The sequence below is a fragment of the Staurois parvus genome, unplaced genomic scaffold (genome assembly GCF_062004578.1).
Source record: "Staurois parvus isolate SC_StPar_1 unplaced genomic scaffold, SC_StPar_1.0 ptg001452l, whole genome shotgun sequence".
Classification (NCBI taxonomy): domain Eukaryota; kingdom Metazoa; phylum Chordata; class Amphibia; order Anura; family Ranidae; genus Staurois; species Staurois parvus.
Window position 1 is genome coordinate 207,501 of NW_028319248.1, and position 8,269 is coordinate 215,769.

Below are 8,269 nucleotides of genomic sequence, written 5' to 3' on the forward strand. Positions count from 1 at the left end.
TCGTAGACCCCTTAAAGGGCCAGGAGGCACCAAGGGGTCACAGCTGGCCACACAGGATTCCCCCATCCACAAGGGATCCTTCCTGCTGCGCTATTCTATTCTGACAGCGGAGGGACTCCCCCAATGTCAGAATACACAGATCAGCACTGAAGCCTATTGCCTGATAACGCTGATCGAGCGCCTTTTTATCCAACAGGGCGGCTGAACAGAAGTCGGTCGGTGGATCAATGTCTGTCCAACCTCAGTGGCCTCACGTGGGTCAACATTCATCCAGTTCTTACTGAACCGTCCTAATTGTGATCCAACCATGGCCACCGTAACGCAGAACTTTACCCCTAGGGGGAAGTTTCACTTTTTTGCCTCCTCTAACTTTTGGGAACTTTTTTCTGGGGGGGGGGGGGGGAGCAGGTACCTGGTTTTGACATGTACCCCCCCCCCCCTCACTTCCACCTAGGAGATCCAAGCGGAAGTTCCCGCAGCCTTTTGGGACATGACCCAGGGAGCAACGTGGCGTGAGCATACGCAGGGGGAGCCACAAAGATTCACACAGCCAGCTTCCCACCATTAGTATGGCGGAGCTAGGGGCCTAAAGACCGGCAAAAGAATCGGCTCGAGAGTGGATGGTGCTGGATCCCTAGGCAGGTAAGTGTTTTTTTATTAAAAGTCAGCAGATACAGTATTTGTAGCTGTTGAGTTTTCATTTTTTTTCTTGGGGGGGGGGGTGGCTGAGGAACCCAAACAGTGGGCACCTCCTAAGGGTTAAATGCTCATTACATCTATGAGGAGAAGGCTACATGACTTACCTTACCCTGGCTCAGGGCTGCTGTTAGAAACCACGGGGCCCCATACAGCCAACCTGACAGGCCCCCCCAGGCAAAAAAACCCACAGTTTACTAGGCTTCAGTTATGAATGAACACAGCCAGTGATCGGTACTGATCACTCACTGTGTTCATTCAGGAAAGCAAGGGTCTGGTAAATGTGACAGATTTACTGGAACCTTCCCCCACTCTCCATCCTGAAGGATCCTGTTGTCCTAGTGCCTGCAGCTGCCGGTGGAAAGGACAGGAGGGAAGCCGGCAGGACTGTGGGGGGCACACGGGGAAACATGGTGCACAGAGAGGGTGATGGGGGTGGCGAAGAGGCAATTACTTGAATTGGTCCCCTGTAGGGCTCTTTCTGCAACAGGGGCAATTACCAGAACCGATCCCCTGTATGGCTCTTTCTGCAACAGGGGCGATTACCGGTACCAATCCCCTGCATGGCTCTTTCTGCAACAGGGGCGATTACCAGAAGTGATCCCCTGTATGGCTCTCTCTGCAACAGGGGTGATTACTAGTACCAATCCCCTGTATGGCTCTTTCTGCAGAAGCTGAAAGCTGACTGGAGGGAGAGAAGTCAGCTTTCAGCTGCTGCAGAGAGCCATACAGGGGATTGGTACCAGTAATCACCCCTGTTGCAGAAAAAGCCATACAGCGGATCAGGACCAGTAATCGCCCGTTGCAGAAAGAGCCATACAGCGGACCAGTACCAGTAATCGCCCCTGCTGCAGAAAAAGCCATACAGGGGATCGGTTCCAGTAATCGCCCCTTCGCTGTTCCAATCACCCTCCCGGCCTACATCTGATTCACCCAGCTGTCTGGTCCCCCCTGCTGGCCTAGGCCCCATACAGGAATACTTGTGGTACCCCCTTATCCATGGCCCTGGTCAGGGGTGTCCCCCACCATCTTTGCTTACATGTGTGTGTTACCAATGAACTCTATATAACAGGTTTTGATGAAGCGCAAGAAAGATGCAGCATGCAGGAATTTTTTAAACCCCCCCCCCCCCCCCAACTAAAGTACGCCTAAAAAACAGGTGTGAACAGGGTAATGAGGCTTCACGAGACCCTGCTGGAACTATGAATACAGTAAGTATTACTCTTTATTCCTTCAGCTCTTGGCAAACGGAAATTTGATCCTTGCAGTGTGCCGGGACTCTATGGGCAGGGCGTTTTTTTTTTTTTCTTATGCCGTAAGTTGGGCTTTAAAGTAAAACTAATTTATGCAATATTTTTTAATCCCCCCGTATAAAAAAAGAATTGATCATTGCTACTCCCCCTCTCCATGTTCCAGCAGAGTTCTCCTCAGTCCAGCGCCAGTGGTCCCCTTTGGATAGAACTGCCCTCATCTTGTGAGCCCAGCCTGTCATTTACACCCCCCACCCCCAGGAGGCACATCTTCACACAGGCTGGGCTCACAATACTCCAGGATGAAGCCCAGGGGGTGTGTCCATGACAGCCTGGAGACTGAATGAGGCAGCAACCAAGGTTAGAGAAAGAAGAAGAGGAGGTCAGCCATGGAGCATAGAGCAGGGAAGAAAAGCATTTTAAATTCTTATATATACACACAGGGATAAAAATAAATTAAAAAAACACAACGATAATTGAAGTCGGCGTTGTGTTTCACACACATCAACCAATGTCTGAACACTCAGACGATCTATGCTTTTTGATATCAATACATCCCTATATGTGTGATGAAACATTCCAGCCAGATGCTTAAATCCTGCAAAAAAAATATTCCATAATTGGTCATTAGACCCACCATAAGCAGCAATATAGCAAAGTGCCATCCAATAGAATCCAAGAAAACACTTCAATAATTGTGCTGTGGTCACGGTTCATCGAATCAGCAGACAGCGCGGTTGAGTAGAGCGAAGTGACGAGCAATGACACAATGGCCGAGCCGGAGGACAGATGAAGGTTCCTATTCAAGGACACAGTGATGCAGTAAAGTGGTACATCCCTCAAAATGGAACATTCCACCCTGAGATCTGCAATTATGACAGACGACTGAGCAAGTGAAAAAAATGACCCTTAATAGAACCATTGATGATAGGGTACGCAGATTGCGATTATTATTTTTTATTATGAGTTTTATTCCTATTCTGATTATTATTTTTTATTATGAGTTTAATTCCTATTCTGATTATTCTTTTTTATTATGAGTTTTATTCCTATTCTGATTATTCTTTTTTATTATGAGTTTTATTCCTATTCTGATTATTCTTTTTTATTATGAGTTTAATTCCTATTCTGATTATCATGTTTCAATCTTATTTATTTAATTTTATTCTTATTTATTCTTCTGATTATTATTAATAATAATATTTGTATTCTTATTCTTTTTCCTATTTTTGATTCTTATTTTTATTCTTTTTTTTTTTCTTATTTGTGAGAACCAAACCAAAACATTTCCCTGCACTAGCAAAAAAAACAAAAAGGCTGCTGATACCACTACACAATCTAGGTACTAGATGTAAAACAACTAATTCACCAATTCAAGAAAATTGGGTGCGCTGTTTAGCAAAAATTCCAAAGTGCAATTGTGCATTCAATAGAACTATATCAAACCATATTATTAAGGAAATGATAATAGTGCAAACTCAATACATGCATTTATTATTTGTATGCTTTTCTTTATTCATAGTTTTGATTCTTATTTTTATCCTTTTGTCTTTTTTAATTTTATACTTATTCTATTTATTCCTATCGCTAATTAATAATTTTATATTTATTCTTTTTATTTGTGATTATATTATTTTTATTCTTATTCTTTTTAATCTTATCGCTTATTATTATTTTTTAAATATTTTTTTATCTCTTTTTATTTGTGGTTTTTATTCCTATTTTTTTAAATCTTATCACTTATTACTTTTATTATTTTTTTTTATATTTTTATTCTCTTATTCTTTTTATTTGTGATTATTATTTTTGTCCTTATTCTTTTTATTCTTATCTCTTATTATTTTTATTCTTTTTTTTTTATATTTTTATTCACTTATTTTTTTTATTTGTGATTTTTATTCCTATTCTTTTTAATCTCATTGCTTATTATTACTTTTATTCGCTCCTTTTTTTAAATATATTTTTATTCTCTTATTCTTTTTATTTGTGATTATAGTTTTTATTCTTATTCTTTTTAATCTTATCGTTGATTATTATTTTTGTCCTTATTCTTTTTCTTCTTATCTCCTATTATTTTTATTCTTTTTTTTTTTTATATTTTTATGTCCTTATTCTTTTTATTTGTGATTTTTATTCCTATTCTTTTTAATCTCACCACTTATTATTATTTTTATTCTCTCTTCTTTTTTTCATATTTTTATTCTCTTATTCTTTTTATGTGTGATAATTATTTATATCTTTATTCTTTTTAACCTTATCGTTGATTATTATTTTTGTTCTTATTCTTTTTATTCTTATCGCTTTTTATTTTTCTTCTGTCTTCTTTTTTTTTTTTTAAATATTTTTATGTTCTTATTCTTTTTATATGTGTTTTTTATTTTTATTCCTATTCTTTTTAATCTCATTGCTTATTATTTTTATTCTCTCTTCTTTTTTTTTATATTTTTATGTTCTTATTCTTTTTATTTGTGATTTTTATTCCTATTCTTTCTAATCTCATTGCTCATTATTTTTATTCTCTGTTTTTTTTATATTTTTATGTTCTTATTCTTTTAATTTGTGATTATTTATAATCTTATCGCTGGTTATTATTTTTGTCCTTATTCTTTTTATTCTAATAGCTTATTATTATTTTTATTCTTATTCTCTTTTTTCCATATCTTTGTTCTTAAACCTTTATTCCTATAGCGGATTATTCTTTTTATTTACCAATTCTTATTTTATTCTATTTTAATAAACCAGCTGGATACCGATCACAATAAAGCTTTTTCTTCCCTCCCAAGCTGGTGGAAGCAAAATGTCAAGGCTTGAACTTCTGAACATCGTATTCTGCCAATGACCCCCAGGGCCCCGCGGAGGTCAGACACTGCGGCCTTCCTGTATTGCAGATGTGCAGCGTATCAGAAATTCTTCCAGGAGCTAAATAAAGAAATGCAATCCTGATTTATTTTTCATTTTTTAGTAAAAAAAAAAAATCTGCTGACATCAGAAATGGTTTCCTCCCGGTATCTGCTGCTTGCAGGGAATCGGCCATAGTGAATTCTATGTGGAGCTTTAATCAGCTTAGGAAGGTTTAGGCCTTTACTCGCTTAATGGTGCTATGATGCAATGGCAGGTATAACCTGATGATGTACAGGGAACAGGAGAACCAATGAGAGCCCAGAGAAGCAGTGAAGCAATTTAAATGTCCCAGTCGCTCCATTTTCTGGGAGTCGGGGTGTTCGCAGCCACCTTGGGGTGTCCCAGCTTCTCCTGTCTCATTCTCCAAATTATAAAATACATTTTAAAAATCCAGCAGGGATGGTGGGAGCACCTGATAATGGACACAGCAGCGGTGCAGATCCAGGTCCAGTGCAGGGATGGTGGGAACCCCTCATATTGGGCACTGCAGGTGTATAGACCCAGGAACTCAGCACAGGGATGGTGGGAACCCCTCATAGTAGGCACAGCGGGTGTACAGACCAAAGAACTCAGCACAGGGATGGTGGGAACCCCTCATAATGGGCACAGCGGGTGTAAAGACCTGGGAACTCAGCACAGGCATGGTGGGAAGCCCTCATAATGACACAGTAGGTATTCGGACCTGGGAACTCAGTGCAGAGATGGTGGGAAGCCCTCTTAATGGTCATAACAGGTGTACAGACATGGGCACTCAGCACAGGGATGGTGAGAACCCCTCATAATGGGCACAGCAGGTGTACAAACCTGGGAACTCAGCACAGGAATGGTGGGAACCCCTCATAATGGGCACAGCAGGTATACAGACCTGGGAACTCAGCACAGGGATGATGGGAACCCCTCATAATGGGCACAGCAGGTGTAAAGACCTGAAAACTCAACACAGGGATGGTGCGAATCTCTCATAATGGGCACAGCAGGTATACAGACCCAGAAACTCAGCACAGGGATGGTGGAAGCCCCTCATAATGGTCATAACAGGTATACAGACCTGGGAACTCAGCACAGGGATGGTGGAAACCCTTCATAATGGACACAGAAATCTCACCAATACAGAGGAATATCAGAGGCTGTCAGAAAAATGAACTATAGAGTGGACTGATCCTTAGAGTGTTCATGCCATATATATATTACCATGCCCTCTGCAGGGGCAAACTGACCATTTGGGCACTGCCCGAGGGCCCGGGGTCATAAGGGGGCCCTATGAAATGCCCCCTAGTACCTTTATAGGCTTTTTTGGGTGTGCTTTGAGTTTGGGCAAGGACACAGGGGCCCCATGATCCCCTATTGCCCGGGGGCCCCATGAGTTGTCAGTCCGCCCCTGGCCCTGTCTACCTTTTAGGCACATTGAATTTTTTAAAATGCTGGTTGGCAGATCCAAAATGCACCATGAAGACCACATCACGGCGCACTGCAAGGCAACGCGCAGATCTTCTCCTGTCCATTCCTCCAAAGCAGCCACATTCTTGGCAGAGCATGCTGAGCCAACCAATCACTAGCTATTTCGAAGCAACCACTTTTGGCTCATTAAAAGGTCAATGGGTCATGCTGGGACTTGTAGTTCCATAACTGAGATCTTGAAGCTGCTCCTCCCCCTCTGAGATAGATTTCCCAGCCAGATGCCGCCCCACCCTGCAGAGACGCACACCCCCATAGACTGACTCACTTCCACCACCATCTGTACCCAGCTACAGCGGGAGGGCCAGCGCCAATCACAGCGCCAGCCCAGCAGCACCCACTTGTTATTTTATATATCAGAGACCCTCCAATGAAATCCAAGCTATAAATAAATCCAAAGGCGCTCAGCGGACAGAAAAATCTTCATCTTTATATGTCCTAGGCGTGGAGAAGGAGCCTCCAGGGGACAGGAGCAATTTACAGCGCTGGAGATTTGATAACAAATATGTCACCCTGCCCTACATCTACTGATAATCCATGACCTGGGGTTAGAGGTGCGGCGTGTTACATCACGCATTGGAGATCGATCACAGTCCTAACATTTATTTACCGTACTAAGAATGTAATTATGGTTGTGTGGCATCAATGTAAATGATGCAACAATGTAGCATCCATTGCAAAAATAATTATTAAAAAAATAATAATAAAAAAAAAAAATATATATATATATATATATATATATATATTTATTTTTAATTATTATTATTTTTTTTAATATATATTTTTTGCAATGGATGCTACATTAGCAGAATTGTATTTTTCAAAGGAATTAGAATGATGAAGTAAGTACAAATATATAAATTGTATCAATATCTGATCATGCATTGGAAATCGATCACAGTCCTAACATTTATTTACCGTGTTAAGAATTTATTTATTGCTGTGTGGCATCAATGTAAATGATGCAACAATGTAGCAATGACATGCATTCATTGCAAAAAAATATATATTTAAAAAAAAATAAAATATATATATATATATATATATATAAATATATATATATATATATATATATTTTTTTTTTTATTATTATTATTTTAAATATATATATTTTTTGCAATGGATGCATGTCATTGCTACATTGTTGCATCATTTACATTGATGCCACACAACCATAAATACATTCTGGTACTTGGTAAAAAATACATAAAAAGAATAATAATAATATATATATTTTTTTTTTTTTTACCAAGTAGCAGAATTGTATTTTGCAAACAAATATGCGTGATGGAGCGGAGTAAATAATGTATATAAATGGTATCAATATCTGATCGTATGCCTGCACCAGCAATTCCCATATATAAGCTGCGATCCTGATGATCTGGGACCTTGTCGCCCCCCCCAGCCGCCCTCACCTGGGTTCGATCCTGCGTCCTCTCCGCTCGCCGATACTCCGATCCGCAGAGATTCCGGTTGGAAGGAGACAGATATAATGTCAGCTGTTACTACGTCACTGACTCATTTGCATAGAGCGGAGGACGTGCCTGTGATCAGGTCCTGCGGCGGGCGGAGGGATATCCATGGAAGGTTGCAGAGATGAGATCAGAGAGGAGAGGAGGGGGGTGGCTGGGTTCTGGGGTGCAGGGAAATATATATGGGGGGTACAGGGAAATCAATGTATATGTCATATAATGTACTCCCTACTCCCACAAATGCTCCCTGCACCCTCAGACTGATCACCTCCATGTATAATACTGAGCTCCCTGCACCCCCAGACTAATCACCTCCATGTATAATACTGAGCTCCCTGCACCCCCAGACTGATCACCTCCATGTATAATACTGAGCTCCCTGCACCCCCAGACTGATCACCTCCATGTATAATACTGAGCTCCCTGCACCCCCAGACTAATCACCTCCATGTATAATACTGAGCTCCCTGCACCCCCAGACTGATCACCTCCATG

General features: G+C 40.7%; 1 protein-coding gene and 1 long non-coding RNA gene across 2 annotated transcripts in view; one reads left to right on the forward strand and one right to left on the reverse strand.

The window, feature by feature from the left end:
• The window catches only part of LOC149435897 (L-lactate dehydrogenase A chain), a 31,515-nt gene extending 23,657 nt beyond the window's left edge, over positions 1-7,858 (reverse strand). Inside the window, exon 1 of the mRNA XM_089662283.1 lies at positions 7,718-7,858. The gene's annotated coding sequence lies outside the window, so the exon portion shown is untranslated. The remainder of the gene's footprint in view (positions 1-7,717) is intronic.
• Positions 2,330-4,889, forward strand: LOC149435898 (uncharacterized). Its single transcript, XR_016308352.1, has 2 exons — positions 2,330-2,878; positions 4,689-4,889. It is a non-coding gene; the product is annotated as an uncharacterized LOC149435898 (long non-coding RNA).
• Positions 7,859-8,269: the final 411 nt, after the last annotated feature.